This window comes from Oreochromis aureus, linkage group 3, assembly GCF_013358895.1.
Source record: "Oreochromis aureus strain Israel breed Guangdong linkage group 3, ZZ_aureus, whole genome shotgun sequence".
In the NCBI taxonomy this organism is placed as follows: Eukaryota; Metazoa; Chordata; class Actinopteri; order Cichliformes; family Cichlidae; genus Oreochromis; species Oreochromis aureus.
The window spans coordinates 124110669-124123395 of NC_052944.1; the positions used below are offsets into that span (position 1 = coordinate 124110669).

Consider the following 12727-nt stretch of genomic DNA (forward strand, 5'->3'; position numbering starts at 1 on the left):
GACACAATCTGATGCAAGAACAACAAACAATCTCCCAGACGTCTAAAACTAGAGAATCGGCAGAGACACACTTCTACCAGACTGCTGTGAACAAGGCTTTACAGAGTCCAAATGGACACCTGGACTTGTTCCTCCGCTTCCTCCTGGGTCTTTCACTGCAGACCAATCAGACTCTCCTACAAGGTCTGCTGACACAGACAGGAAGTAGCTCACAGACCAATCAGGAAACAGTCCAGTACATCAAGGAGAAGCTCAGTGAGGATCTGTCTGCAGAGAAAAGCATCAATCTGTTCCACTGTCTGAATGAACTGAATGATCGTTCTCTAGTGGAGGAGATCCAACAGTCCCTGAGATCAGGAAGTCTCGCCACACATGAACTGTCTCCTGCTCAGTGGTCAGCTCTGGTCTTCATCTTACTGTCCTCAGAAGAAGATCTGGATGTGTTTGACCTGAAGAAATACTCTGCTTCAGAGGAGGCTCTTCTGAGGCTGCTGCCAGTGGTCAAAGCCTCCAACAAAGCTCTGTAAGTAAATATGTTGCCTGTACTTTCATTTCTTTAAATGCTGATTCAAATTCACAAAACACTAGGTCAAAACAATTAAAAATAGATAAAGTAATTAAATAATTGATTAAAACATAAATGTTTTTTTAGGTTTGGGAATAGTGAAGTGATTGTCAGCACTCAGTTGTGCCAGGTGTGTGAATGAAGTCCCCTTCGTTTTATCTTCTTACTGTTTTTATATTCATAACAGAAAATAATTAGTTCTGAAAGATGAATGAATATCTTTAGAAATGATGGTGTTTGCTGTGAAACCTTCCTGGTAGTGAAAGTGACTACATTGTAATATAAAGACATTTGATTATCTCACTTCCATACCCAATCTGTCACAGACACAATCCTAGACATTCTCCAGCTCAGCTACAGAGTCAACTAGTTGGTTAAAAAAGATGTTAACATGGTGGTCCATCGAGTCAAAAATAACTTAAGCCAGCCTACTCTTTGTGGATTTTAGTTCTGTGTTGCTGCAGGATAAGCTCTCCTAGGTGAATACATCTGCAGTTGGATAACTGATTTCCTGTGTAACAGAAAGCATTATATGAGACTAGTGTCATAGAATTTTCTGTTAATAAAGTCTTTTTTAAACTGGTACATTTTTCCATTACTTTTGGGAATGTAAATTAGTCAAATGATAAACAGTTTATTTTGCAACACCACGAAACAAACAATAGCATAATATGAAACAATAGATGTTTTTATATCATCATCTGATATATTATTCGTTATAGCGAACAGCCCTAGGTTGTAATGTCAGATTGATTTTTTTAATATATATATATGCTATCAGAGAAACAAAAATAAATAAGACACAAACATTGAAAATTAAGGCACAATTCTAATTTCCAGATTTCTGTTTTTCACAGCATAAAGCTTTTTTAACCAATATCTATATTAAGTAATATAAATATATAAACTGTGCAAACCATTTAAAGTGACAAGATATGCTATAAATTTTACAATAATTTTTGCTTAAATGGCACAGCAGCCTCAAAAAAAAATTAGAACAAGGCATTGTCAACATATGTACATACAAGGCAGCTCACTTTACCATAAATTGTATGGGTGTGCATCTATTTCTGCATATTTACAAAAATGCACCATTTCTGTGACGGTTAAGCTTCAGCAGCAGTTTGCTCTCAAGGTTCTTGCTGTGAAGCTGTAACTATTTAGCAGTGAACAGGAGTCCTGCCTGACTAGTGGTGTGTTCACACCAAACACGATAGACGCGACCAAACACGCGCCAGACGCCTCTAACTTGACGCGAGCAAATTCGCACTTCAACACGTGTCCAACGCGAATTATTCGCACGCCAAGATATGCAATTCTGACGTGCATGCGGGAGGAAGTTGTGCCAGGCGGTATGTTTGCAAGATGGCAGCTGTTGAGCTAGCATTTGAAGAGAGAGTCTCCCTTCTCTATTTACTGTGGAGAGCAGCGGCGTAAAGAACGTCCTCACCATACCTGGGTCCATCAGGTCCTCCAGAGGCGTGAGCAGTTTGGTGAGTTTCACAAGTTTGCTCCAGGAGCTGTGCCTGGATGACGGCCGCTTTCAGCAGTACCACTGTCTTTCACTCGCCCAGTTTGAGGACCTGCTGTGCCGCGTCGGTCCCAGAATCGCCCGCCTAGACACCAACTACAGGCGCTCAATCCCACCTGCAGAGCGTCTGTCCATCTGCCTGCGGTTAGTAAAAGTGTTTAATACAGTAGTCCTATTGATACCTGTGCTAATACCTATGCTAAACTATCCGTTTATCCACTGCTAACATGGATGTGCTATGCTTTCAGTGAATGCCGTTGGTGTTTACTGATAGAAAAACAGACAACTGTTTATAATTTTTCTAGTGATACTCAAAAGGTCTCATCAAGTCCCAATTTAATTTGATTTTTGCTATGCTATCAGTGTTTGCAATGATAGGGTTAATCTTTGTAGTGATACTCACCTGGTTTAATTCTGGTATAGTTGAATACTTGTATATAATCCCCGCAGCTGTCAGACTCTATAACAGGGGTATCCAGCCTTTCTTAAAACTGAGAGCTAGATAAAATTGTGAACAATTTGGTTCATCTTTAGTTATATGGTTCTATCTAGCATATTATGTCTTATCACAGGTTAATTTTTCAAAAATATTAACAATGATTTAAGCAAGGAAAGGGCTACATGTCAACTTACAACTCTTTATTTCTATTAATGTCTTACTTCATTCCTACCTGATTGACATGTCTAGGAATTATGAGTGATTGGCTCACTGTAGTGGTAAAAGTTGCTACAAATCAAATTATGATATGTTAAAGTTAAAACAAAACACAACTGACTGTTTTATATTATATCTAATATATATTATGTAATTATCCTTATAATTACAAAATTTTATCTAAGATTTATGTTTTGTTATTTAAATCTGACATCACAAAAGTTTTTTGGAATTTGAATAATGTATTTTGTAACTGCAGTACACATAATACTAATTTTGAACAATTTTGTCCAGGTTCCTTGCCACCGGGTACTCCTTTAGGACCATCGCGTTCAGTTTCAGAGTCGGTGTGTCCATGGTGTGCCAGATCACCCCCCAGGTAGCGACGGCCATCTGGGACTATCTAGTGGACGACTTCATGGCTGTGCCTTCGCCTGGAGACTGGCGGTCCATCACAGAGGGATTCCAGGAGCGCTGGAACTTCCCTCTCTGCTGCGGAGCTCTGGATGGGAAGCATGTCCAGACGAAGGCACCCCCCAACTCAGGATCCATGTTTCACAACTACAAGGGAAATTTTCTTAATAAATGGAGCTTGCCTCCAAAATAAACACACCTCTTTATGCTCTTAAATAATTGGTCTTCACTATGTTCCTATATACATTGGGATGCAAACGTTTGGGCAACCTTGTTAATAGTCAATAGTTTCCTGTATAAATCGTTGGTTGTTACAATAAAAAATGTCAGTTACATATATCATATAGGAGACACACACATTGATATACACTAAATATTTATTTCATTTGTTTTTTTTTGTGGTGCCCAAATTTATGCACCTGCTTGATTTTGTTTAAACAATTATTGCACACTTTCTGTAAATCCAGTAAACTTCATTTCACTTCTCAAATATCACTGTGTGTGTCTCCTGTATGATATATTTAACTGACATTTTTTTATTGTAACAACCAACGATTTATGCAGGAAACTATTGACTATTAACAAGGTTGCCCAAACGTTTGCATCCCACTGTATTAGTATATTTTGTCATTAGTATAATATGAAATAAATTCTACATGTGTCGTGTGCCAGCATTTGCTGTGTAGTAGAACTGAGACATTAGTCATTACAATTTTTTTTAAATAATATTAAAATTTACAAACAGAAAAACATTAAACATAAATATATAAAATAGAACTATTTACAGAGAGACAGGAATGAAAAAGACCCAGCTTGGAGTGCAAGAGCCTCAGGGAGAAGGAGTAGAAAAATAAGAACATTGTTTCTGCCCTGGAGAGCCTGCTGCCTCATCACAAAACTACTGATTACTAGGGTCCAATATTTCCAAATTTAACACAGCTTTAATGTTTTCAAAAATTAATTTATAAATTTGAAATTTCGCTAATACTCCCATCTGAGGTGGCATGCTCTCCAGAGCAGGAACAAGGCTGAGGAGGAAATGCTCCGTTGGAGACTGACGTGGCCTCTTCAGGGACTCCAGGATGGCCAGCTCCACCGCCGATGGACCATCCTGGGACCAGTCCCTCGTCTACCTCGGAGCTGTCCTCCTCTGTGGGCCTGTAAAACACAGCACAAAACAACACAAAGGAAGGCTGCTTTATTCAATGTTGAAATTTCATTTTGAACATTGAAAAAAAACAAAAACAGGATGTATTTAGATTGGTTGTAGATATTTAGCAAAGGTAATCACAAGGGAATCCAACCGAGTAAAAAGCTATCAGTGCTGTGCAATAAAAAACTCTGCGAAAAAGTGAGGCAGTGACGGATGAACAGCGGGACCACTGTGTGCTGTTTATTAATAAACAATAACATATATTCCTATACGACAACATGCATAAGAGCAGAAAGGTATTTGTACATCAGTGGGAAAATATGTGTGGCTTGCTAGCTTTTGTGGGGCTTCCCCAGGTCAGTCAAAAATTTCAAAAGAGAAATGAATGAACTTACCAGGTTGCCTGATCTCTTCACATATCTTCCTCCAAGCTAGGTCCTTTATATTCCTGTCTCGGTATAGACAGCAGCTGGCATCGTAGAGCTCCAGGTGGTTTGCTACGGCTTTGATTAACATACCCGTGTCAGTTTGACGAGTTTTTGCGACGCAAATCTGCTTCTGAATTGTCGCGGGACCTGCAATCGTGCGCCATCGCGCTTCTCCATTGACTTTACATGTAAACCTGACGCTCTGGTCGCGTCTATTGCTTTCGGTGTGAACACACCGTAAGAAGTCTTTCCAGATGCAGAAAGAGCTGTATTGATTTGGATTGACAGCTTTCCTGACCCCATGGATCCAAAGAAGTCATCGTAATCAGATAGACTGCTACTGGCCTCACGCAACTCTGTGTGTCGGTGATGTCTGATGGAGTTGAGAACTGTGGAAAGATATATGGTTTTCAAAAGAATTAGGTCTGGGCATTATAGTGCTGTCTAGACTGCCAAGCTGCGGATGTTTGGCATGAAAATTTGATCACACTGGAGATGTTTTTTACTGACTCTTGTTGAAAAACAAAATCTTCTCATTCATATCCTGCACAAACAGTTTGCAATGAATTCCAGATTAAGTTTAAAATAAGAACGCATGTAAGGCTAAGCAGTGCCAGCCAATAGATCCTCCTCACACTGTTTGGCTGAAAGATGAGAAAGACAGTGATGAAAGCCATGACAGGAGCTGCGACGTAGCCACTAATCTCTCCATGGCTGTCCTGAGAAGGCAAACACTTGAATCATTGGGCGTTTCTCAATATGCGTACTTGTGCGTACTTGCGTTCTCGTGTACTCGTGATACGTCATCAGTCGGAGACCAAGTACTGTTCCAATTCGAAGTACGCATCAAGCCGAGAACGCGAAAAAGTCCCGGATGTGTTCTCGCTCCGCCCGTTTTATGGAGCATGCATCGGTGTGGACTTGGTACAGCTAAATATCCCAGAATGCATTTCGTCCAAAACTCAACAACGGACTCCCAGCACATCGTTTTCAACCCCCCCCCCCCCGCTCGCGGTCTTCTCACTACTCAGGTTAAAGAAACTCCAGCAGCTGTCTATAGTATTGAGTGTCCACTAAAATAAAAATAAAAGGGTTCTAACATCTCACCTGCTTGTTTTTATTAAGGTATGTACACGTATGTACATGTACACTATTTTTATTAATAGAGGTTTCACTACTGAGGTTAAAAATGATATATAAGTCACTTAGATCACTTCTAAATGTTAATGTTTGGTTTATTTCAGTGTTTTATTTGTTCCTGAGTAAACCGGTTTGGCTGTGATTAAAGTTAAGCTTCATAACATGTTACTCACAGTTAAATTAAGAGGGGACGGCAGTAAAAACTCTGGACCTGTGACATCATCACGTACGCAGGTGTTCCAATTGTACATATCGCGAGTCCGTACTCCCGTGCGTTCTCGGCGAGTACGTACTCACCGAGAACGCGAGTACGTAGTTGCGTACTTGAGAATTGAGAAACGGCCTTTGTGGCTGCAAAAAGATGAAACACGCCCCTTCCAACCACAGGGGAGGGAGTTATATGAAGCTAGCCTCCTAAAGCAAACTGTTTAAAGTAACCAAGCTGCTATTTCACATAAACCCTGTTAACTTCAATATTGCCTTCTGATTTAACAGTTAAAGCAGTAAAGACAAGCTGTGTTTACATGTGCGTGTTGTAGAACACTGATATGGAGGCAAGGAAGATAAATGAGGAGCCGTCCCACCATCCATCACAGACTTGACAGAACAAAAGTAATTCCCTTTTTTCCACAGTTGGACTACTTAAGTATGATCAATCCTGTATGACCTCATTGGTGACTCCACAATCAATTATTTTATGATAGTCTAAGGAGCTTGGAAAGAAAAGCGTCTGGACTCCTTTAAGTTGCTTAAGGAGGTTTCACCTCTCATCCGAGAAGCTTCTTCAGTTCCTAATGTCAAATGGTGGAGAATCCCAGATTTAAACCCAGTGGGAGTATCCCCCCAAAGAGGGACAAAAGGACCCCCTAATGATCCTCTCCTAATCACATGAGCCAAGGTGTGAAAACGGGTGTGGGTCACAATCAGCCAGGGTTTCGGGTGAGCTCATTGTGAAACCTGGCCCCACCCTATCATGTGATTTCCTGAGATCAGATGGCCCAGGATGTGAGTGGGCGTTAAGGCGTCTGGGATGGGATTTCAAAACTGGATTATAGATGGCAGACAGTCGGATGTCATGCTTGGAGAAAACTCTCCTGGTTTCTCTGATACACTGGCTACATAGGGGATGACAATGTTGTCGCGTCTGTCTTTCTTATCCTCTCTACCTGGTGTCTGATCTTCTTTTCTGTGCCTCTTAGCTGACTTTATAAATGCCCTATTAGGATAACTGCATGTTTTAAGCACTTCCTTTACATGTGTGTGTTCCTTCTTTTGGTTCCTTCTTTTGGGACACACACATGTGTGGGTCCTCACCCACACCCGTTTTCACACCGTTTTCACACTTTGGCTCATGTGATTAAGTAGAGGATCATCAGGGGGTCCTTTTGTCCCTCTTTGGGGGGGAAACTCCCACTGGGTTTAAATCTGGGACTCTCCACCATTTGACCTTAGAACTGAAGAAGCTTCTCGGATGAGAGGTGAAGTGCTTCAAGCAACTCAAAGAAGTCCAGACACTTTTCTTTCCAAGCTCCTTAGACTACGATGACCTGGATGATCGAGAACCTTCACAGCCATACTGTATGATAGCACATCTGCACTATATTTTTAAAAAAATGCACACTGGATTCCTTTCCAAGTACTTTGCACATCATGTTCTCATCTTTTTGCTCTCCCTCTATTTTTAAGATTATTGTAATATCTGCAAGTAGTAGTTATATATTCTTATTTTCTATTCTGTAAATAACGTTACTGTTTGAAACTTAGAAAACACTAATTCACACAAGCCCTTTAAGCTCCAGCTGATCAAGATCGAACTGGCCTGATCGAAAGTTCAATACATGATTTACTGTATGTTGAAATTATAATCACCGATACTGTCAAGTGTTCTGTCTGTGAGGTGCCCACACTTGAAAAAGACCAGACTTTGAATTTCACTCAATTTATTTTTTGACCAGTTTATTAGGTAGCTGTTTTGCTGGATAGATAGGTAGGTGGAAAACCTTTAAAACACAAAAATAAAGACCATTCCGTTAATCATTCAGATAAATTAAATGCATTGCAGAATACAAATAAAATAACAAAAATATATACACTTCAGTAAAGGCATTTAACATAGACAAAAGTATTTAGCTTTAGCTAAACTATCATTTAACCCAGTTTAAGTTAGTTTTACATTCATTGGGTTTTAATCACAGAGCTAAGTAATTTCAAACAACGAAGATGAAATAAACTGTGGTTCTTAAATACACAAAATATGTCTACCTTGCATTTTATACTTTTTATAAACAATTAGATTTTTAAAGTATACATTTTAAAGTTTGCAAATATTTTAATAGAGACTTTAACCAAGGATTTGGGGTAGCTATTTTTAGTATTAATTAACATAAATATGTGGGAAACACTATCTACATAAACAATTTATTCAAACTTAAACATTCATTTTAATATCAATATAATTTTTTAAACTTAAATGCAGTAACTATTTAAGCATAAATACATTTCCACAATTGAGCTTCCATAGTTCCCAAACATATAAGCAGCAAATATGAGTCCAAGAGCTTACCGATAGCCCGTCTAGCTCAAAGTCTTCCTCACAGTGGAAAGTGGATTGTGCTTTGTTTGCTGTCCTCTCAATATGTCGCACCCGGGTCAAATGACTGCTGCATGCATTTTAAGGTCTACTAGGCACGCCCTCCCTTGATTGCTCAATTCAGCTTACTTGGCGGAGCGGCGCGCAGCAGGCCGCGCTTAGTTATAGATTGCACACAAGGTCTAATCAGCAGCAGCACAGAGCAGGTAGTGGACAGGAGGAGGAAGAGAAGAGTAACAGCCACACCTACTAGGTCAGCGTGACAGATACTATTATTAGAAAAGTGACCAACAGTACAGTATTCCTATGCCAAAAGGTACTGAACTACTACTATTTATTGTGAAATCTTTTGCCCCTCACTTATTTAAATTTAGACAGAATTTTAAGTTATTTTTTATTACTAACAATTGTTAGTATTCTTTAAATTTTAATTTCTTTAATTAAAAAGGATAATATATTTTGTTGTATGCACATGTTTAACAAGTAAAGGGATTTACTTTGATTAACAAAAATTCTGTCTTTCAGACTGGATGGCTGTAACCTCTCAAACAGAAGTTGTGAAGTTCTGTCCTCATTATTCAAGTCCCAGTCCTCTACTCTGAGAGAGCTGGACATGAGTAACAATGACCTTGAGGATGCAGGAGTGAGGCTTTTTTCTGCAGGACTGGAAAGTCCTCATTGTAGACTGGAAATTCTCAGGTCAGGGTTTGAATACTTTATTATTATACACATAGCTAATCTTTATATAATTTGCAGCCGATGTGTTATTTTTTGCTTTATTATTGGATTATTCTCTAAATCATTTCATATTCACATTTGTCATTAAAAACAATTAAAAAAAACTAAGGTCATTTCATACACTGGTCAATTCTGAGATGTAGGGCTACTGTATTTTTAGTCATGACACCAATTTCCTTAAATTGCTAAGGACACCACCTGATCCAATGCTGGAGTTGGATCCGGTTGTGGGGGAGGAAGGTGGACAAACCTGGCGTATAGTGAGGGTGTGCTGGGAATGCCTAGCAGAGGCCCAGGTCTGCGAGACCTTCAACTCACACCTTCAACGCACACCTCCAGCAGACCATCAACAGCATTCCGAGGGAGAGTTGGGACATTGAGTCCAAATGGACCATGTTCAGCATCTCCATTGCCAAAGCTGCTGCACTGAGCTGCGGCCGCAAGGTGGTTGGTGCCTGTCATGGTGGTTACCCCTGTGGTGGTCCACAAAATGGTGAACACCAGAGGTGAAGAGAGTCACCAAGCTGAAGAAGAAATCCTATTAGGCATGGTTAGCCTGTGGGACTTTGCAGTCAGCTGATCAGTACCATCAGGCCAAGCGGAACACGGTGCAGACAGGGTCTGAAGCATAAACTCGGGTGTGGGAGGAGTTTCAGAGAGGCCATGGAAAAAGACATTCGGACTGCCTTGAAGAGATTCTGGCAAACCGTCAGGCGACTCAGGAAGGGAAACGGGTGCTCTACCTGCACTGTGTATAGTGCGGGTGGAACGCACCTCTTTCTAAAGAGAGAGCTGAGTCTAAAAGCAAAGCTCTCCATTTATCTGTTGATCTACAGCCCTACCTTCACCTATTGTCACAAACTGTGGGTAGTGGCCAAAAGAACGAGAATGCGGACACAAGCGCCAGAAATGGTCTCCCTCCAAAGGGTGGCTGGCCTCTCCCTTGGAGATCAGGTGAAAAGTTCAGTCATCTGAGATGGGCTGAGTAGAGTAGAGCAACTGCTCCTCCACATCGACAGGAGCCAGTGGAGGTTGTTCGGGCATCTGATGAGGATGCCTCCTGAGTGAGGTGTTCTGAGCATGTTCTACTGGGAGGAGGCCCCACTGCAGACCCAGGACATGCTGAAGAGATTATCTCTCGACTGGCCTGGGACCATACAATTTCTATGCAAGTCAGTGATAGTTGAGGAGAAAACTTTGGCAAAACATTAGCTGGTTCTTATATAGCGCTTTTCTACTCTTTCTGAGCACTCAAAGCGCTGTACACAACTTTTACATTCACTCAAGCACATTTTTCTAAGTGACATTCACACACACATTCATACTCCGATAGATGCATCGGAGAGCAATTTGGGGTTAGTATCTTGCCCAAGGATATTTGGCATGTAGACTGGGGAAGCCAGGGATCGAACCACCAACCTTCCGATCAGTAGATAAACCGTTCTACCACCTGAGTTACATCCACCCCCCGTATTATTAAACAAGATCACAGAAGTGGCATTATCAGGTGTGAATTGTCACATTTAAGAAAAAAAAAAACTAAAATGAACTTAATGGATGTACAGTGGCTTGCAAACGGATTCCGCCCCCTTGAACTTTTTCACATTTTGTCACATTACAGCCACAAACATGAATCAGTTTCATTGGAATTCCATGTGAAAGACCAATACAAAGTGGGGTATACGTGAGTAGTGGAACAAAAATCACACATGATTCCAAACATTTTTTACAAATAAATAACTGCAAAGTGGGGTGTGCGTAATTATTCAGCCCCCCTTGGTCTGAGTGCAGTCAGTTTCCCATAGACATTGCCCAATGAGTGCTAATGACTAAATAGAGTGCACCTGTGTGTAATCTAATGTCTGTACAAATACAGCTGCTCTCTGATGGCCTCAGAGGTTGTCTGAGAGAATATTGGGAGCAACAACACCATGACGTCCAAGGAAAACACCAGTACGGTGTACATTTTAGGACATCGTCAGGTCTCAGGAAAGAAAGTTTTCAGGTATCAGACAAAAAAATGTCAGGTCTCAGTCTCAGACAAAAAAATGTCAGGTCTCAGTTCTCAGGAAAAAAGTCGTCAGGTATCAGGCAAAAAAACTGTCAGGTCAGAACCGATGATGTCCTAAAATGTACACCGTACACCAGACAGGTCAGGGATAAAGTTATTGAGAAATTTAAAGCAGGCTTAGGCTACAAAAAGATTTCCCAAGCCTTGAACATCCCACGGAGCATTGTTCAAGAGATCATTCAGAAATGGAAGGAGTATGACACAACTGTAAACCTAGACAAGGCCGTCCACCTAAACTCACAGGCCGAACAAGGAGAGCACTGATCAGAAATGCAGCCAAGAGGCCCATGGTTACTCTGGCCGAGCTTCAGAGATCTACAGCTCAGGTGGGGGAATCTGTCCATAGGACAACTATTAGTCGTGCACTGCACAAAGTTGGCCTTTATGCAAGAGTGGGAAGAAGAAAGCCATTGTTAACAGAAAACCATAAGAAGTCACGTTTGCAGTTTGCCACAAGCCATGTGGGGGACACAGCAAACATGTGGAAGAAGGTGCTCTGGTCAGATGAGACCAAAATGGAACTTTTTGGCCAAAATGAAAAACGCTATGTGTGGCAGAAAACAAAGTCCAGATCTAAATCCAATCGAGAATCTGTGGCAAGATCTGAAAACTGCTGTTCACAAACGCTGTCCATCTAATCTGACTGAGCTGGAGCTGTTTTGCAAAGAAGAATGGGCAAGAATTTCAGTCTCTAGATGTGCAAAGCTGGTAGAGACATACCCTAAAAGACTGGCAGCTGTCATTGCAGCAAAAGGTGGTTCTACAAAGTATTGACTCAGGGGGCTGAATAATTACACACACCCCACTTTTCAGTTATTTATTTGTAAAAAACATGTTAGGAATCATGTATGATTTTCGTTCCACTTCTCACGTGTACACCACTTTGTATTGGTCTTTCACGTGGAATTCCAATATAACTGATTCATATTTAAGGCTGTAATGTGACAAAATGTGAAAAAGTTCAAGGGGGCCAAATACTTTTGCAAGCCACTGTAACGGGTGGATAACATTGTATCTCCAATAAAATAAATAAATGAAGAAGTAATGAAAGTCTTCAGTGAAGTGTTCACAGATGGATTGTTGTTTTGTGTGTCTGCAGTCTGTCAGGCTGTCTGATCAGAGAGGAAGGCTGTACTTCTCTGGCCTCAGCTCTGAGCAACAACCCCTCTCATCTGAGAGAGCTGGATATGAGCTACAATCATCCAGGAGACTCAGGAATGAAGCTGCTGTTGGCTGGACTGAAGGATCCAGGCTGGAGACTGGACACTCTCAGGTATGGAAAGAATGGTTGTATCCCAATTCAGGGTCTGCAGCCTTACCGGCCGCATTATAAGACCAATTACGTCACAGCGACGCGACAAAGGCTGTCCCAATTGAAAGGCTGCTCGAAATGCGGCCCTCAAATGCATCCTTCATTTCCCTCAATTTTAAGGATGTGGCGG

At 41.0% G+C, this 12727-nt stretch overlaps 1 long non-coding RNA gene across 1 annotated transcript; it reads left to right on the forward strand.

The window, feature by feature from the left end:
- The first annotated feature begins 466 nt into the window (after nt 1-466).
- Nucleotides 467-12443, forward strand: LOC120438028. Its single transcript, XR_005611604.1, has 3 exons — nt 467-523; nt 9002-9175; nt 12385-12443. It is a non-coding gene; the product is annotated as an uncharacterized LOC120438028 (long non-coding RNA).
- Nucleotides 12444-12727: the final 284 nt, after the last annotated feature.